Below are 21,001 nucleotides of genomic sequence, written 5' to 3'. Positions count from 1 at the left end.
CATGCAATCAGATCACCATATTCTAATTATCTTAGTATCTGACTATCCTTTCCTCACTGCCTATTCTTTTTCTAGCACTGTTGATGTTGGGTTTGCTTAGGTCCTGTGTTCCTATCAATCACCTCTGTAGGTGACTGTACTTAAATCTGTTCACATGATTTCAACTATCACCATCAATGGGTACCTAGCAAAGTGTATACCTGTCTCCAGTATTGACCCAAATCCCTGGGGGAAAATTTTAACTGCCTTATCAATATCTTAATCTCTATGTCTCATTAGTACCATGAAGCCAAAATGTCAAAGATTATACTTATTCTGAGTAGAATCCCATGATCATTTTTGGCTCTTTCCTCTCTCAGTCTTTTTGTGCTCAAGGTAGCATGAGTATCTATTGATTTTATTTTCTAGGTATATTTCATCCCTTCCTTTCTATCTGCATGATCATAAGGCTGGTTCTGCTCCAATCATCTCTCACTTGAACTACATAAATAAACTGTAGCGAGTCCATAATTTTATGGGGTCATATGGGACAGAGAGTGTCCTAACATGGAAAGATCACTGATAGGAGGGGGATGTTTACAATAACTTGACATTGTTCTTATCTTCCAAGAAATTCTGAAGAATCAAATTACCATTCATTGACTCTGATCAAAATAAAGTACAGAGAATAAACAGTGAATTAGAATTTATTTGTGATCTGTCTAAAAGCCAATAGTGTTATTAAAAATATATTTAAAACTTGTCAAAAGACTCCACCCCCAATCTACTAGAACTCACAGAGCAATTCAGTAATGTTGCAGGATACAAAATCAATGTATAGAAATCAGCTGCTTTCTTATATACTAACAAAGAAAATGCAGAAGAGGAGATTAGAGAATCAATTCCATTAACTATAGCACTGAAAACCATAAGATACCTGGGAATAAACTTAACAAAAGAGGTAAAGGATCTGTACTTGAGGAACTACAGAACACTCATGAAAGAAATTAAAGAAGATAGCAAAAGAAGGAAAAGCATCCCATGCTCGTGGATTGGAAGAATAACATTGTTAAAATGTCTATACTGTATAGAGCCATCTATACTTTCAAAGCTATCCCAATCAAAATTCCACCAGCACTTTTTAAAGTTCTGGAACAAACAATCCTAAAATTTGTATGGAACAAGAAGAGACCCAGAATTGCTAAGGTAATGTTGAAAAAGAAAAACAAAACAGGGGGCATCATGTTGCCTGATTTTAAGCTTTACTACAAAGCTGTGATTATTACCAAGACAGCATGGTACTGGCACAAAACAGACACATAAACCAGTGGAACAGAGTAGAGAGCCCAGCTATAGACCTGCAACTTTATGGTCAACTAATCTTTGACAAAGCAGAACAAAAATGCAGAACAGAAAAAAGACAGGCTCTTCAATAAATGGTGCTGGAAAAATTGGACAGCTGTATATAGAAGAATGAAACTTGACCATTCTCTTACACCATACAAAAAGATAAACTTGAAATGGATAAAAACCTGAATGTGAGGCAGGAATCTATCAAATCCTAGAGAAGAACATAGTAACCTCTTTGACATCGGCCAAAGTAACTTCTTTCAATATATGTCTCCAAAGGCAAAGGAAACAAAAGCGAAAATGAAATTTTGGGACTTCATCAAGATCAAAAGCTTCTTCACAGCAAAGCAAACAGTCAACAAAACAAAGAGGCAACCCATGGAATGGGAGAAGATACTTGCAAATACACTACAGACAAAGGGATGATATCCAAGATTTATAAAGAACTCCTCAAGCTCAATGCACACAAACCATAATCACGTCAAAAAATGGGCAGAAGACATGAACAGACACTTCTCCAATGAAGACATACAAATGGCTAACAGACACATGAAAAAAATATTAATCATCATTAGCCATCGGGGAGATTCAAATCAAAACCACATTGAGATATCACCTTACACCAATGTGGATGGCCAAAATGAACAAGACAGTAAACAACATGTGTTGGAGAGAATGTAGAGAAAGGGGAAGCCTCTTACACTGCTGGTAGTGGGCATGCAAGTTGGTGCAACCACTTTGGAAAACAGTGTGGAGATTCCTTATGAAAGTAAAAATAGAGCTACCCTATGATGCTGCAATTGCACTACTGGGTATTTACCTCAAAGATACAGAAATAGTGAACAGAAGGGCCATCTGTACCCCAAAGTTCATAGCATCAATGGCCACAGTTGCCAAACTGGAAAGAGCCAAGATGCTCTTCAACAGATGAATGGATAAAGAAGATATGGTCCATATATACAACGGGATATAATGCCTCCATCAGAAAGGATGAATATCCAACTTTTGTATCAACATGGACAGGACGGGAGGTTATGCTGAGTGAAATAAGTCAAGGAGAGATAGTCAATTATCATATGGTTTCACTTACTTGTGGAACATAAGGAATAACATAGAGGACATTGGGTAAAGGAGAAAAGAAGTGAGTGATATTTTCCATGGGGATTTAGCAGGCCTAGACAAGGATCATTCCATTATTTAGGGAAATGCACTTTATTAAACTTACTATTCACTATTGACTAGAGGGCCCTAGTTCAATGAAGTTAACTTGTAGATATCTTGTTCAGTAAAAATGCAAATAATTTTTGTACAGCAGGGGAAAAAATGTCAGTTTGTAGTTTATTACCCCAATGAACATTAACCAATTTCATAACTATCCTAGCAATTTTATTCTAACATTCCTTTATTAAAGTGCCTATAAATACTGGCTTTGCCATCTTCCTAGTTCTGTCATTAATTAATGAGATGAATAAAATGTTTGATATGTTCATTTCATATTTATATGAGAGTCATATTTTTTAATTTTCAAAAAAATTATGCTTTACCAGTGGCTTAGAAGTAACTGATTATTAAGAAAACCTGCTTTAACTCATGAAGAGTGTCTTCGTTTGCATTGTTGGAATAATATAAAGGGAGAAAAGCTATTACTGAAGTTAGATTTAGGGGCACCTGGTTGGCATATTCATTTAAGCATCTGATTCTTGATTTCAGGTCAGATCGTGATCTCAGGGTCATGAGACTGAGCTCAGAGTTGGTCTCTGCACTAGCCATGAAGCATGCTTGGGGTTCTTTCTCTCCCTCTTCCTCTGCCCAACTTGCTCTCTGATCACTCTTTCTCTCAAATAAATATTTTTCTCTTTTTAAAAAGTTGGATTAAAAAAATAAAGTCAATAAAATTTGGTCATTCACATTACCAGTGATAACCCTCTTGTATCTAATATCACATTAACTCTGGGAATAGACCTACCTGAAAAAGTGAAACAGACTGGAAATTAATCAGAAGAGAAGTTTAGCAGGCTGCTTCCTTTTTTGGTGGGTTGTTGCTCATTGTAGCATCCTGACCAATTTCTCAAAATAGCTGTGTTTCTTACTTGACTACAATCATAGACTTTGGAAAACCTTTTTGCTCCCATTTTTCTGGGCTACGTGTAATACAATGAAATAAAGAAAGCAGTAAAAGAGCTGAATGAAAGGACTACCAATTTAAAAACAATTAAAAAGAATTTTTTCTCTATGACATATTTAGTCAGATTGTGGAATTTAAGGCCAACAGAGAGCAAAGAGTTCACTGAGTATTACAAAGGTCAGTATAATTTTGTAGCAATTGCAGAGATGACTGAGAAAAAAAAAGTCAAACTTTCTTCAGCTCCTCGGTATAATAATCTCTACCTTCTCAAGACTTATATTAACAGTGATAGCTTTAAGCTCAGAATCTAGCACTTGACTAAGTATGGGCTTATACTGTTCTCCAGCCATTTTTAGAATGCATGTTTTATCATCTGTAATGGGAAGGCAATTGAAATCGTAGTCAAATAATTCCACTGTTTTGCAGAGCTGAGATCTTTCTTTTACTTTGTGGGCATTCCTCACTATCTTAAGCATGCACTGGAGGCATCAAATACAATTATCTTTATTTGTGCTGATGGGCAATTTGAAATTTTCATTGCAGTTAGGTTTTACAGCTAGAGGACAAGATTTCAGCTAGAGGACAAGATTTCAGAGTTGTTGCCTTACAGCAGAAATGGTTCTCTTCTGCCCCTTAGAACATGCCCTACCCAAGATGCAATTTTCTAGGGCTCAATCCTTGCACAAGACTGCAATTGCTCAGTGAATGCATAAGAATCATCCGAAGAATCCTGTTAAATGCAGACTTGGATTCAGATGGATTAATCTGAAACCTGAGATTGCATTTCTAAGGAGATCTTAGGTTATGTTGATGCTGATGCTACAGGCCAAGAATCAACGTGTTGACCAACTACACTTAGATAGTTTTCTTAAAAGCAAATGGCAATCCATTTTGGCCTTCTAGTTTCTCAATAAAATCAGGAAGCAGAGCCATCTACTTTAATATGGTTAGGATTTCAGTTAGGCTTTTCTAATCCCTCCTTATTTCACTAAGAATATTATGCTTCTGAAAACCCAAACTAATTCTTGGAGTTGATCTATCTCATCTTCTATACAACTTGCAGTGACATCTTTGCCCACAGAAAGATATTTCATCTTCTTAGCTCGGCATCCATGACTTCTGTAAACTACCTAACCTGTTCAGTCATAATCTTTTTCTCACCAGATGCTCTTACTCACTTGACACACATATTTACTTGGTTGAAGTTAATAACTCCCTCATACTTGGAAAATATTTCTTCTACTCTCCACTGTTTCTTTTCCTTCTTTAATATCAGTTCATGATGCATAATTCATTCAACTGATTAGTAAACATTAGAGTTTACCAATAAAAGTTCCTTGTTTTCAGGAACTTACATTCTGGTATGGAGAGACACACATATAAAGACACAAAAAACTATTTCAACTACTGATAGGTTCTGTGACATTGACAGACCAGTGTAATGTGGTTGAGAGTAATGGTGGGGAGAAGGATGTTGGTAACCTAGGAGGCTGGGTAAGATCTAAGAAGTGATATTCATGTGATCTGAAACCTAGATAAGAGGGAGGTGCACATTGAAGTTTTGGAGGAAGGTTTTCCAAGCTGAAGAACAGCAAGTACAAAGATCCTTAGTACTGAAAATGGAATTTTTGATTACTGACATGTCAAATGCTTGAAGAAATGCTAGAGGCACATGAAGAGAAAAAAGAGGAGAAATCAAGTACAAAAATATTAAAAAGAAGTTATGCTCTCAATGCCAGCAAAATGACACAAGTGTTAGAAAAAAAAAAAGATCCATATAACTGCTCCACAAAAAAGCTTTGAGTTTTTCTCACCTGCCCCTTTCCACTACTAAAGAGAATGTGTTACCAGGAAGAGCAAATTCTTAGGTACAGTTTGGGTTTCCTTCATAAGTTCTGTAATGGGTCTGCTCTAGAATGCCAAAACAGAAACAACAAACAAAGAAAGAAACAAAAACCATCTCATCTACACGGACAACCAATATGTAGCTTCTCTAAAAACTCAAGACTCAGTGTCTGCTGGTATCCCAAATACTCTCCTGTCCTACTGGAATCCTGAGGCATGTGGTAAAGAACACAGATGCAACTTGTGTGATAGTCTCCATATCTGGCACACTTACTTCATACCCAGAAATCATATGTAATGAGAGCATACTGGCATCTAGTCCACTGAAAATCTTTACAAACATCACACTGCCTAGCACAGCAAGTTTGTTCCAAATAGGATGAAAAATGAGGTTTGAGGGGCAGACTTGTAACTTGATTGTGGGATTCTGTGATGACTCTTTCATTTTAGCCCCTGTACACCATCCATGATGGATATCACATGCTATGATTCTTCTGTGGAATCAATAATGGCCCTCATACACATTGTCCTCACAGAATTATCGGAAGACTTTAAATTTGTTAACATACACTTACATATCTATAATTTATTGAACAATTAAATATATGATGCTGTCTTTGGAAAGTTAGAGCATGGCTTCCTCCCGCTGTGCCCCATCCTCAACCCCTCCTTATCATTTTAAATACATTTGGAAACATTCCTTTTAAACTTATCTTGCAGCTTATCAATGATGCTTCTTTTTTCCACATCCCTTAATTAACTCTTTTCCTCAGGCTTGCCTGGGGCCCTATTGATTTCTTTCTCCTGCACAATATCATCAGCAGCAAGGAGCTACTTTGTGATGACTGTGGAACACATTGCTGGCATCTCACAGATGTGCCAGGGCCACCATGTGTCATGTGTGGACTCAACTGAAATGACTTACTTGGATAAGAGGAGTGAGCCCCTCAAGTGCTGCTGAGTTGAAAAGAAGATCTACACATTTAGTGACTTGGGTGAAAAAAAAAAGAGTAGCAGAAATAGCTGTGATCTAAGGAGATGAATTATGGGGGAAAAGGAAAGTGTAGAAGAACAATAATTTCAATGGCATTGGAGCCCTGTAAAACAAACCCAGAATTTATTTGCAAATAGTCAGCTCTCAGGCAACACTTATAGAATTTAATATTTAATTTTTAACTGGATTTCAGTACTGAATGATTTTCTTGACTTCATTAAGAACTATGAATTGAATCATTTGAGGTTATTTAAAAATATATATATATGTATATGTATATGTATATGTATATGTATATATAAATGACATTTGCTCTTAAATCCTAACAAGTTTGGGGGCATCTGAGTGGCTCAATTGGTTAAGCATCTGCCTTCAGCTCAGGTCCGGATCTCAGGGGCTTGAGATCAAGCCCCTATCAGGCTCTGTCTGCCTGGCACTCCCCCTGCTTAAGCTCTCTGGATCTATCTCTCTTGTCATAAAAATAAATAAAACCTTAAAAAATTCCTAACAAGTACACAATTTGCTAATTCTGCCCATCAGGCTTCATTTGACTACCATTCAATATAGCTGTTTAGCCATTATGATCTACGTATCTATCCATCTATCCACCCATTCATCCATTTATCCATACATCCACCTACCTATTATCCATCTCTAATGGAGAGTGAGGTCAGACATTGCATGTACATGTACAGGTAACCACATCAACCACCAATGGTAAGAGCATGAAAGGTATAATTCTCACCAACCTTAAGAAAATTCAGGGTCTCAAGTATAATTTCTTAATAGGAAAAAATCACAAGGTGATTATTATTCATAGAAGCTCATACTTTCGACTCTGTGGGACTAAATGAGATTATGATATCTTAAATATAATCGCAACATCACTACATTTAATTTACAACTCTGTACCACTTGTCTGCATGTGGCTGATCTTGCTGCACTTGAAAATGCAGAAATAATCAAGCTAAATTATTTCCATTTAGTAATGGATCATTATCCCTCTTTTACTATTTGCTACTGACTCATAATCAAGGTTTGGATCCAATCAATAATTGTGTTCTTTTCTCACTAGGGTAATTTATATTTCTATATCTGTGTTGAGGGTTTTTTTTTTTTTTAAATCTCCTTATGAAGCATCATTCTTAGGGAATCATATATTAATTTTTGGTGACATTTAAAATACTCTTTAAGAGAACAGCTTTTCTGAAACAATAAAAAGATTACATAATTATCTGAGGCTCATTTGCTAATGAAAATATTAAGAAATTAGTATTGCTACCTCAATCCAGTGCAAGGTACTAAATATTCTCATACTTCAAAGGATTTTTTGAGTAAGATGCAATGGCTGGAATTGAACTGAAGTGTTTAGAATGCTGGTTGGCCCAAAGTAGGCATTCAATCAACAACTGCTGAATTAATAAATGACTGGCATATTAATGAATTCTGCAAAGAAACAAAAATTATCTGAGATGTGAACAAATATGACATCAGTAGATCCATTACCAATTCACCCTAAAAATCAGAATCATTTTGTAATGATAACTAGAAGAAAAATGCATGTATCATTGAAAGAACATTTTGGCAAAGAATAACAATTGATAATTCTTTGAGAAAGGATGTGTTTCAAAATTCAAACCTGGTATCATTTTGTGATGGGGATAACCATTCATCAAAAATAATCTTACATATAAAAGTACAATTTATATTTATTGTCTTTGTGAGGTATTTATTTGTTAATCCTATATTTCTCCTTATTTTGGATCTGAAAAATAGGTTAGGGAAAACCCACTCTCCTTCTCAGACCTTTTTGACTTAAAGCTAAATGAGCATGCCATCTGATTAACTCAGCCAAAGAGGCATTACTAAATGGACTCAGATCAGTCAAGTCGGTTGCATGCCTGAATTAACTACTTGTTTAAACAAATTAACCAGCCAATTCTGCCAAAATACTAACTTCTCTTATCCCTGCAAAGAAGACCAGTCACCCTGAAGCAGAGAGGATATAATTAAAACATCTTATCATAGCATAGCAAACTGAGCAAAATTGGTGTGAAGTTAATGAAGGGTACACAAGCAGCTCTTTTCAAAAAAAAAAAAAAAGCAGCTTTAAATAGAAAATTGCTGTGTCCAGGGGTGCCTGGGTGGCTCAGTGGGTTAAAGCCTCTGCCTTTGGCTCAGGTCATGATCCCGGAGTCCTGGGGCTCGAGCCCCACATCAGGCTCTCTGCTCAGCAGGAAGCCTGCTTCCTCCTCTCTCCCTGCCTGCCTCTCTGCCTACTTGTGATCTCTGTCTGTCAGATAAATAAATAAAATCTTAAAAAAAATAAAGAAAAAAAAAGAAAAAAAGAAAATTGCTGTGTCCATTAACTATATAACAGGCAAGGAGACAACAGATTCACTGGTCTTTCATTACTCCATAGCAATTCTAAATTAACTTAAGCTGACAATAGGAGGCACATTGTTTGACATTCACTGCTTGATATTTATGTGCTTTGTAATCCCCTCCCTTAAAGTCTAGACTGGATTTACTGACTGTCTTTCAATACATGAAATACAGCAAGAGTGATAGTCACAGAAGAATGGTAGCTTGTCTTGAGTTGTCCTCTCTTGCTGGCTTACTATGAGGAAGGCAGCTTCCATGCTGTAAACTGCTCCCTGGAGAGGTCCATGTAGCACTGGGAACTGCCCACTGCCATGCAAGCAGATCCTCCCCAGTCATGCTTTGGAGGTGAGACCACAGCTCCAGTCCACACATTCATGACAAGTTCTGTGAGAGACCCTGAGCCATGGAGCTGAGCTGTCCCTGGATTCCTGACTCACAGAGATTGGGAGGTAACACATGTTCATGGCTTGAAGTCACTAAATTTTGGGATAATTTGTTATGCAGCAATAGATACCTATCTCAGATTACTTCCTTCAATTCAAAGGCAGATATAAGGTGATATAATTAAAGATCACCTCCAGATACCTCATCTGTATCTCTGATGATAGATTAGGAACTCTGCATTCAGTAGTGCCTCTCTAGATTGTAGACTCAGAAATACTCATAAACACTAAGCAAAATACTCCAGCATTGTATTTGCTTGACATGCAAACTGGCGCTTAACATTAGAGGGCAATAGAGTGGTGAGCAATAAAGTCCCTAGGCCAGATTGCCTGGATTCAACACCGAGCTCTGATATATAAGAGCTATGTTCCACTGTGTTAGTTATTAAAATATCTGTGTTTCATTTCTCTCACCAGTAAAATGGGGAGTAACACCTACCTCACAGGGTACTGCAAGAATTAAATGAATTAAACAAATTTAATGTAATTATAATAGTCCCTGAGATACAGTAAGCACTATGTAGGTATTACTTGCTTATATTGGAAAAGAAATCCTAAGGACTATAAGACCCAAATCTTAAAAACATGCTCATAATAAGAGGATAAATCTTCAGAGCTCAAATCTGTAGAAGTTAAGATGATAAAACATAATTCTCAAAGGCTAACAATTGGAACCAATGTGCCATATGGTATCTTGGAGGGAATTACATTTTCTGCATCATGAGACATATGATAAAATTGTAAGAAGTAGTGAGCCTTTTATTTCAAAATTTCTTCTAATTGTTTTAGGGGAAAGTCTCTTGGTAGATGGATCCCAGGAGGCAGGTTGACATTCATATCTTTAAACAAGCCTTCAAATCAACCATTTCAATGATAAGGTCTGTCTAAATTCCAGGATTGATACCATATCACTGATCACATAAAATTAGGTTTTTAAGGTGATTTTGAATATCTTGCTCTTTTTATACAATAATCTTCAACACTCTGCACCCTCCCCAAATAAAAAAAAGTAAAGAATCACAAAAACCTTCAACTGGGCAGTCTTGTAATGATGTACTAGCTAAAATATTTGAACCAGCATTTTCAAAGCAACTTGCAATAGCTTAAATAGATTTCTCAAATCCTCTATTATGTTTGAAGAAAAGCACCTTGGTGCCAGGAGTTTATGTATAGTACTCTGAGGCAGGTGGGTGGCCTATGGATATTTTATGTTTGTGTTAAGAAATGAAAGGACAAAGAATTAGAGATGGACTCTAAAGTCAGAGTATCCATGTATGATTTCTGGATTTGCAGCCAGCAGAGCATTTGGGAACTGTTCCTAAAAAGGTTTTTGCCTCTGCTTTCTCTACTGTAAAATGGGGTTAATAATAGTGCTGGCCATGTGGAGCTACTAAGAGAAACAATAAGATAATATACACACACCACTTAGCATTGTGCCTGGCAAAAAACTGGTTCTCAGAAGACATTAATGGTTGAAGTTATTGTCATTAGTATTATTACTGCTGTTGTAAACATTCTATATCTTTCTCTTCTCCTATTTCTTGCAACCAACACAAAAATTTTCTCCTCTGCTTTTTCTACTACAACCCGCATTGATTTGCTGGGGAGGGAACGGTATGGTTGAAACAATCATCTTGGATGGAACTTAATACCCAAGAATGATGACTGGATTTTGGTGTTGCTACTGAATTCAGCACATCAGAATTAAACCTCTTTAAATTTGGCAAATGCAGGAATAATTAATATATGTGTGTTGTTAAAATACAATTGAGAAGAAAAAAATTTACAGTTTTGTTAAAATCACATTTTATCATTTTGTAACAAATAAATGAAAGACACACTATTTCATCAAACTGATCAAGCAAAATAAAATGTTAAACCATGTACACATTTGCAAGCACATGTGTATACACATGATATACACATGCATGCATGCATACACCTCTATCAGAATAATAAATTGGATATTTTTGTCCTGAACTCTAAAATTACTAAAACTTGTCTCTAAGATGCTTTTCCTACTGCAACCATCAGCTCGCTAATGGACAATATTCTCTCCTTTGAAAACACATTTCTAGTATAAATGACCTGGAAACTACAGTCTATAAAGAGCAATTGCCCTCTATCCCAAAGGTGGTTTTTGTAATTCTCCTTCCCCCTCCTCTCATCCATCCTCATTCTGTACAACTCCTCTCCACAGGCCAAGTCTGGTCCTCTGCTCTTTGGCTGACACACAGTGCCAGCATCTGTGGCTACTCATCCTGTTCAAGTTGTCATCTTAAAGACAGGGAAAACAGAAAGGAACAAGGCTTCCTGAAATCAATGTGACAGCACCACGACTCCCCTATAAAAACATTGCCATCTTAAACTTAAGAGAGTACAGCATTTGGACAGAGATATGAATCTTGTCATTTTTTTTTAAGGCCAAATAACAAAGAGAAGGCAGAAGGAAGATTAGAATGGCATTGAAAATGAGAAAATTGAAGGCTGAGAAATCCTGATTAGACACATTCTTGAGAAGAGCTTATTGAATATGTAAGAAGGCATTTTATATCTTAACATTTTCCTGGGTGAAAGAGAGATATTTCTTAATTTTAATCCAATATGCCTAGTAAAGTGATAAAGCTTTTGATTTTAAATTGTATTAATGTAGAAGTACATGTTTTTCTTCCTCCTAAAATCTATGTGAGGCTACTTAAATACTTAAATAAAGTCAACCTATTTACCACATGTTCTATTTACATAAGTATGTATGAATCATATTCTTTTTTTTTTTTTTTTTTTTTTTTTAATTTTTTTATTTTTATAAACATATATTTTTATCCCCAGGGGTACAGGTCTGTGAATCACCAGGTTTACACACTTCACAGCACTCACCATTATGGACATTGGGGAGTGTATGAATCATATTCTAATTTGAATCTTTAAAAATTTTTTTTGACAAATCTATAAAATCATGATGCTTCAGGATAAAAAGAAATGACCACCATCCCCAAGTGGAAAACAAATCCTTTGAAAGAAAGCCAACAACAACACTTAATATTAATCTTGTTTCAGGCTAAATTTACTTCAGAGACTCTCTACAAAATCATTTTTGCTGCCTGTGTTCAAGTGGAAATCAAATATTGTAGATACAATGGAAGCTCTCAGCTACCCCCAAAGTAATAAGTTTGCAATACAGTTTTCTCACAGGGGAATCTCAGAATGCTTTGAAGTGCTTACCTTTTTATGCCTATAAAATAATTATATCTGTGGTTATAATATAAATGAACCTTCTTCAGATGTAGCCAATATATGCCAGGGTTGGATTTTATTAATTATTGCGCTTTGGAAATCTGCTATTCATAGAGCTAAGTGTGTTTGAATTATGTCCACTCAACTTGACAAATTTGAAACATAAAGTATCACCCATTCCTCATTAAAAATATTGCAGATGTGTTTGGAAGTAAGCATTTGAAACTAAAAGATCCCAACTCTCACCACTCTGAATAAAGTAAGTGATAAATTTTAGGCAAATTTCAGATGTAGAACTGGAAAAAATGACCAGGAATCTTATTTAGTCAAAACCTAACATATGAGGAAACCATGCAGTCATGTTCAGCAATAACAATAGCTGGTTAGGTGTTTCACAGTTTGAATGGTGAGATTTGAACATGAGATTTTAAAAATTTAGCCAAGGTTCTCTAGTTGAGGAATATAAGCAATAATAGTAAGTAAAGGAAAATATTTCATTACTCCTTTCCAAAGGGGTCTAAGATAGACATGTGACTCTCTTGGAGGTTATACTCATTTTTGAGTATTAAAATAAAAACACACAATCAGTAAAGTAAAAGTTATTGTTTACAAGAAAGAGCATAGATATCACCCCATACTTGTTAAAATGGCTGGAATCGAAAACTCAAGAAACGGCAAGTATTGGCAATGATGTGGAGAAAAAGGAACCCTTCTGCACTGTTAGTGGTAATGGAAACTGGTACAGTCACTGTGGAAGACAGTATGGAGGTTCCTCAAAAAGTTAAAAACAGAACTACCCTATAATCCAGTAATTGCACCACTGGGTATCTACCCCCAAAATATGAAAAACTGATTGGAAAGATTATATGTACCCTTATGTTTACTGCAACATTATTTACAATAGCAACACTATGGAAACGGTCCAAGTGCCCATCGATAGATGAATGGATAAAGAAGAGGGGGTATAGACATACAATGGAGTATCATTCAGTCCTAAAAAGGAATGAAATATTGCCATTTGCAGTGGTATGAATAAGGCTAGAGTATAATGCTAAGCAAAATAAGCCAGTCAGAGAAAGACAAAGATCATTTGATTTCACTTATATGTGGAATTTAAGAAACCAAACAAACAAGGTATAAAAAGGGAGACAAATCAAAAACACTCTTAACTATAGAGAACAAACAGATGGTTACCAGAGGGGAGGTGAGTGGGAAACATGGGTGAAATAGATGATGGAGTTTAAGAGTACACTTATCTTAATGAGCACTTAGTAATACATGGAACTGTTGAGTCACTCTATTGTATATAGCACTGCATGTTAACTGCACTGGAATTAAAATTTAAAAAATAAAAATAAAATTTGGGGAAAAAAAAAGAGAATAAAAGATGTTCAACATCATTAGCCATCAGAGAGATGCAAATCAAAGCCAGGGTGAAAGGGATACCACTTCATACCCTGTGGTATGGATATAATCAAAATGGTGTTGGCAAGAATATGAAGAAATTAGAACCCTTATACACTATTGGTGGGGATTTAAATGGTGCAGGAGCTTTGGAAAACACTGGCATGTTAAATATAGGGGTACAATATAACCTAGCAATTCTACTCTTAGGTATTTATTCAGGAAAAATAGAACATAAGGTCACATAAAACTTGTGCATGAATATTCATAGAAGCATTATTAATAATAGCTAAAAAAGGGAAAATAACTAATGTCCATTTGTTTATCCAACAAACAAAAGGTAGTACACCCATACTGTAGAATATTATTTGGCAATCAAAAGGAATGAAGTACTGATACGTGCTACAGATGGATGAACCTTGAAAACATTTTAGTAAATGAAAGAATCCAATCACAACATACAATACATTGCATGGTTCCATTCATAATAAATGTCCAGAATAGGCAGATTAGCAGAAACAGAAAGTGGATGAATGTTTTCCTGGAACTGAGGTGTGGGGTGACTGACAGCTAACAGATACATGATGAAAATCTAAAAATCAGATTGTGGTTATGATTGTACAACTCTGCACATACACTACAAATCATTGAATTGTTCATTCTAAAGGGGTAAGTTCTATAGCATATGAATTCTGCCTCAATATAGCTATTAAAAAAAACAAAGAACACAGGAAAGGGATCAGGAACCTTGGAGTGGGCTGGGTTTCAGGTCTGCACATTCTCTTTTGAAAAAAATATTTATTTATTTATTTGAGAGACAGAGAAAGAGAAATAGATAGATGAGGGACAGAGAGAAAGGGAGAGAATCTCCGGCAGACTCCCCACTGAGTGTGGATCCTGAGATTGAGGCCCAATCATGACCTGAGCTGAAATCAAGATTTGGATGTTCAACTGATTGAAACATCCAGATTTCTCAGGTTTGCATATTGTTCAATAACTTTCACCCCCTCAGTCACATTTTTTCCTCACCATTGAAAAAAAACCCAAAAAACAAAAAACAAAACAAAACAAAAACTAAAACCAAAACAAACAAATAATAGAAAAATAATAATAATAGGTGAGATACTCTCTTGTATTTGCTTCAAGATTTGTCTTTCTCAATACTCACAGAGCACCTACTGCATGGCCTGTGCAATATGTGAGGAATGCAGTAAGTACATCTCCAAGAAAGGACAGCAAGAGTATAAAGATGACTTGTAGAGGCACACAAGAGAAACAAGATAACATGAGATCAGGTACTAAAATATATGGCAATAATTATAAAAGAAGTAGAATTCCTAATGCAATCCCTATCAAAATACCAATAGCATTTTTCACAGAATTACAGCAATCAATCCTAAAATTTATATGGAACCACAAAAGACCCTGAGTAACAAAAGCAATTTGTAAAAGAAAGGCAAAGCTGGAGGTATCACAATTCTAGACTTCAAGTTATATTGCAAAGTTGTAGTAATCAAAACAGTATGATACTGACAGAAAATAAACACATGGATCAACAGAATGGCATAGAAAACCCAGAAATAAACCTACAAATATAAAGGTCAAGTAATTTTTGACAAAGCAAGAAAGTATATCTAACAGGGAAAAGATAGTCTCTTCAAAAAATGGAGCTGGAAAAGAATGACAGTAGGCTGTTTCCTTACACCATACATAAAAATAAATTCAAATGGATTAAAGACCTAAATATGAGACCTGAAACCATAAAAATCCTAGAAGAGAGCACAGGCAGTAATTTCTTTGACATTAGCTAATAACAACTTTTTTCTAGATAGGACCCCTGAAGTAAGGAGGGAAAAAAGCAAAAATAAATTATTGGAACTCCATCAGAATAAAAAGCTTCTCCACAGTGGGGGAAGTAATCAATAGAACTATAAGGCAACCTACAGAATGGAAGATATTTGCAAATGACATATCTCATAAAGGGTTGGTATCCAAAATATATAAAGAACTTATACAACTCAACAACCAAAAACCAAATACCCAACTAAAAATGGGCAGAAAACATGAAAATATATTTCTCCAAAGAATGCATACAGATGACCAACAAACACATGAAAAGATGCTCACCATCATTCATCATCAGGGAAATAGAAATCAAAACTACAATAAGATACCACTTCACACCTATCAAAATGACTAAAATCAACAATACAAGAAACAGCAGGTGTTTGCAAGAATGTAGAGAAAAAGGAACACTTGTGCACTACTGGCAGGAATGCAAACTGGTACAGTCACTGTAGAAAACAGTATGGAGTCTCCTTAAGAGGTTAAAAATAGAACTATCCTACAATTGAATAACTGTGCTACTGAGTATTTACCCAAAGAATATGAAAACACTAATTCAAAAGGATATATGCACCCTATGTTTATTACAGCATTATTTATAATAGCCAGGTTGTAGGAGCAGCCCACTGTCCACCCACAGATGAATGGATAAAAAGGAGGTGGTATATATATATATACAATGAAATATTATTCACCTATAAAAAGTGAAATCTTAGAAAGGAGGAGCAAGATGGCAGAGAAGTAGGAGACCTATAGATCATCAGGTCCCAGAAGTTCAGCTAGACATTTATCAAACCATTTTGAACACCTACAAACTCAACAAGAGATCAAAGAGAAGAAGAGCAGCAATTCTAGAAACAGAAAAGCAAACACTTTCTGGAATGTAGGACATGCAGAGAAGTGAATTGCGGTGATATATAGGAAGAGAGATTGTGAGGGCAGGGGCCAGCTCTGGGCAAATGAGAGAGCAGAGAAGCACAGAATCAGAACTTTTTGAAGTCTGCTCCACTGAGGGATGTTGCTCCAGAGGCTAAGCAGAGGGCGGAGCAGTGTGTGGAGCCTTCATGGGGACACGGTGGTCTTAGGACTCATGGGGTCACAGGAAGACTGGGGGTGCCTGAGTGTGGCAGAGCTCCCAGGTATTGAATCTGGCTGGGGAGACAGAGTTGAGCAATGGGCTCTCAGCTTAGGGTTGCCTTAGACCATGATCTGAGGCACAGTTGGGCTGCTGTTTTTGAGCAGGGATCCCAAAAGTGGGAGATCTAGAGGCACCCCCTCCTTCTTTCTCTGGGAGGAGCGGCACGGAAATGTACAGCAGGAATCAGCTGGGTTTGGAGAAATGGGGCCATGCACCAGAGATAGAAACACTCAGTCACAGGCCGGGTGAGCACAGAGTGTGACAGGACATGAGGGAGATGGGAGTGATTAATTGATTTTCTCTGAGGGTACATTGAGGAGTGGGGCCCTGAGCTCTCAGCTCTGCTGGGCCAGAGATTGGGAGGCCACCATTTTCAATCCTGTCCCCAAAGCTCTACAGAAAGCAATTGGGGAACAAAAGCTCCTAAGAGAAAACCTGAGCAGATTACTTACACTGGCCCCTGGCAAGGATGGTGCAATTCCACCTTGGGCAAAGACATTTACAAATCACTGCAATAGGGCCCTCCCCCAGAAGATCAGCAAGAACATCCAGCCAAGACCAAGTTCACTAATCAATGAGAACTCCAGAGCTAGGGGAATGCAACACATAGAATTCATGGTTTTTTCACCATGATTCTTTAGTCTTTCAAAGTTAATTTTTTTTTAATTTTATTTTTTCTTTATTCTTTTTTTTTTTTAATTTTCCCTCTTTCCTATTTTAACCTTTTTAACTATTTTATCTTATCAGGACCTTTTAAAAAATCTTTAAAAATTTTCATTGTTATAGTCATATTATATCTCTTCATTGTATTTAACTTTATTTTTTGTATGAATATAGGTTTTTATTTCTTTAAAATTTTGGGATACAGTTTCTTCTAAGAGATCAAAACACAACTTAAATCTAGCACATGACTTCCTTCTAGTCTCCAGCCTGATCACATTCTTTCCTCCTGTTTTTGTTTTTTCTTTTTCTTTTTTCAAACAATTTATTTTATCAATTCCTTTTTTAGAATCTTTTTTAATGTTCATCTTTACAGTCATATCCCATCCCTTCATCATTTACACTTATTTTTGTATAATTTTTCTTTCTTTAAAATTTTGGGAGGCAGTTCCTTCTAAGAGACCAAAATATACCCCAAGTCAAGTGAGTGACTCTGGTGTATTCACCAGTCTAATATATATATATATATATATATATATATATATATGTATTTTTCCCCCCTTCTTTCTTCTCCCCCCAGTATAGGGTCTCTTCAGATTTAGTTACTGTATATTTTTCTGGGGTTGTTGCTATTCTTTTAGTATTTTGTTCTCTTATTCATCTATTCTTATCTGGATAAAATGACAGGGTGGAAAAACTCATCTCAAAAAAAGAAAAAAAAATGAGCAAGAAGTAGTACTGATGGCTAAGGACCTAATCAATATGGGCATTAGTAAGATGTCAGAACTAGAGTTCAGAATGACAATTATCAAGGTGCTGGCTGGGCTTGAGAAAATCATGGAAGTTATTAGATAGTCACTTTCTGGAGAAATAAAATCCTTTTCTGGAGAAATAAAAGAACTAAAATTTAATCAAGTTGAAATTTTAAAATAGCTATTAATGAGGTGCAATAAAAAATGGAGGCTCTTACTCCTAGGATAAATGAGGCAGAAGAGAGAATTAGTGATATAGAAGACCAAATGACAGAGAATAAAGAAGCTGAGCAAGAGAGAGACAAAAAACTACTGGACCATGAGGGGAGAATTCAAGAGATAAGTGATACCATAAGATGAAACAATATTAGAATAACTGGGATTCCAGAAGAAGAAGAAAAAGAGGGAAAGGCAGAAGGTATATTGAAACAAATTATAGCAGAGAATTTCCCTAAATTGGCAAAGGCAACAACTATCAAAATCCAGGAACCACAGAGAACTCCCCTCAAAATCAATAAAAATAGGTCCACGCCTCATAATCTAATACTAAAACTGCGAAGTCTCAGTGACAAAGAGAAAATCCTTAAAGCAGTTTGGGACAAGAGTTCTGAAACATACAATGGTAGAAATATTAGATTGGCAGCAGACCTATCCACAGAAACCTGGCAGGCCAGAAAGAACTGGCATGATAAATTCAGAGCACTAAACAAGAAAAATATGCAGCCAAGAATACTATATCCAGCTAGGCTGTTGATGAAAATAGGAGAGATGAAAAGCTTCCAGGACAAACAAAAACTAAAAGAATCTGCAAACAACAAACCAGTCCTACAGGAAATATTGAAAGGGGTCCTCTAAGCAAAGAGAGAGCCTAAAAGTAACAGAGACAATATATAGTAACAGTCACCTTACAGGCAATACAATGGCATTAAATTCATAACTATCAATAGTTACCCTGAATGTAAATGGACTAAATGCCACAAGCAAAAGACATAGAGAATCATAATGGATAAAGCAAACAAACAAAAACAAATAAACAAACAAAAAACCCCAAACCCATCAATATACTGTCTGCAAGAAACTCATTTTAGCCCCAAAGACACCTCCAGATTTAAAGTGAGTGGTGGAAAGCAATTTACCATGCTAATTGACATTAAACAACAACAACAACAAAAACAAAACTGGGGTGGCAAACCTTGTATTAGATAAATTAGATTTTAAGCCAAAGACTATAATAAGAGATGAGGAAGGACATCTATGTCATACTTAAAGGGTCTGTCCAACAAGAAGATCTAACAGTTTTAAATATCTATGCCCCTAACATGGGAACAGCTAATTATATAAACCAATTAATAACAAAAATCAAAAAAACACATCAATAATTATACACCAATAGTGGGGGAATTTAACACACCCCCTCACTGAAATGCACATATCATTGAATCAAAAGATCAAAAGGGAAATATAGGCTTTAAATGACACACTGGACCAAATGGACATCACAGATATATTCAGAACATCCCATCCCAAAGCAACAGGATACACATTCTTCTCTAGGGCACATGGAACATTCTCCAGAATAGATCACATCCTCATGTCACGAATCAGGTCTCAACCAGTACCAAAATATTGAGACCATTCCCTGCATATTTTCAGACCAAAATGCTCTGAAGCTAGAACTCAATTGCAAGAAGAAAGTTGGAAAGAACTCAAATACATGGAGGCTAAAGAGCATCCTACTAAAGAATGAATGGGTCAACTACAAAATTAAAGAAAAATTTAAAAAAATTCATGGAAATGAAAATGAAAACACAACTGCCTAAAATCTTTGGGACACAGCAAAGGTAGTACTGAGAGGAAAGTAGATAGCAATACAAGCCTTTCTCAAGAAACAAGAAAGGTCTGAAGTACACAACTTAACCCTACACCTAAAGGAGCTGGAGAAAGAACAGCAAAGAAAGCCAAAACCCAGAAGGAGAAGAGAAATAAAGATCAGAGCAGAAATCAATGAAATAGAAAGCAAGCAAACAAAACAAACAAAACAAAAAAACAAAACACAAAACAAAACAAAACAAAAAAAGAAAAACAAAATAGTAGAACAAAATGAGGAGCTTGTTCTTTGAAAGAATTAATAAGATTGATAAACTCCTGGACAGACTTATCCAAAAGAAAAGAGAAAGAACAAAAATTAATAAAATCATGAATGAAAGAGGGGAGATCAAAACCAACACCAAAGAAATACAAACAATTATAAGACCATTACATGAGCAACTATACACCAGCAAATTTGACAATCTGGAAGAAATGGATGCATTCCTAGAGACATATAAACTACCACAATTTAGCCAGGAAGAAATAGCAAAACTGAACCTACCCATAACCAGTAAGGAGATTGAAGCAGTCATCAAAAATCTCCCAACAAACAAGAGCTCAGGGCCTGACAGCTTCCCAGGGGAATTCCACCAAACATTAAAGAAGAATTAATTCTTATTCTCTTGAAAGTTTCAAAAAAGAAGAAATGGAAGGAAACTTCCAAACTCATTTTACGAGGCCAGCATTATCTTGATCCCAAAACCAAAGAGCCCATCAAAAAAGTGAATTACAGACCAAAATCCTTGATGAACACGGATGCAAAAATTCTCACCAAAATACTAGCCAATAGGATCCAACAGTACATTAAAAGGATTATTCACCACGACCAAGTGGAATTTATTCCTGGGCTACAAGATTGGTTCAACATCCACATATCAATCAATGTTATGCAATACATTAATGAAAGGAAGAACAAGAACCATATGATACTCTCAATAGATGCTGAAAAAAGCATTTAACAAAGCACAGCATCCTTTC

The 21,001-nt window shown here is 36.0% G+C and overlaps 1 protein-coding gene across 3 annotated transcripts in view; it reads right to left on the bottom strand.

Moving 5' to 3' along the window:
• DCC (DCC netrin 1 receptor) overlaps positions 1 to 21,001 on the bottom strand; it is a 1,143,668-nt gene that overhangs the window by 218,416 nt on the left and 904,251 nt on the right. The gene's annotated exons all lie outside the window — the stretch shown is intronic.

Source organism: Mustela putorius, unplaced genomic scaffold (genome assembly GCF_011764305.1).
Source record: "Mustela putorius furo isolate JIRA1106 unplaced genomic scaffold, ASM1176430v1.1 tig00003858_pilon_pilon_pilon, whole genome shotgun sequence".
In the NCBI taxonomy this organism is placed as follows: domain Eukaryota; kingdom Metazoa; phylum Chordata; class Mammalia; order Carnivora; family Mustelidae; genus Mustela; species Mustela putorius.
Note: the sequence above shows the minus strand (reverse complement) of the source record. Positions and strands in the feature narration are given on the sequence as shown.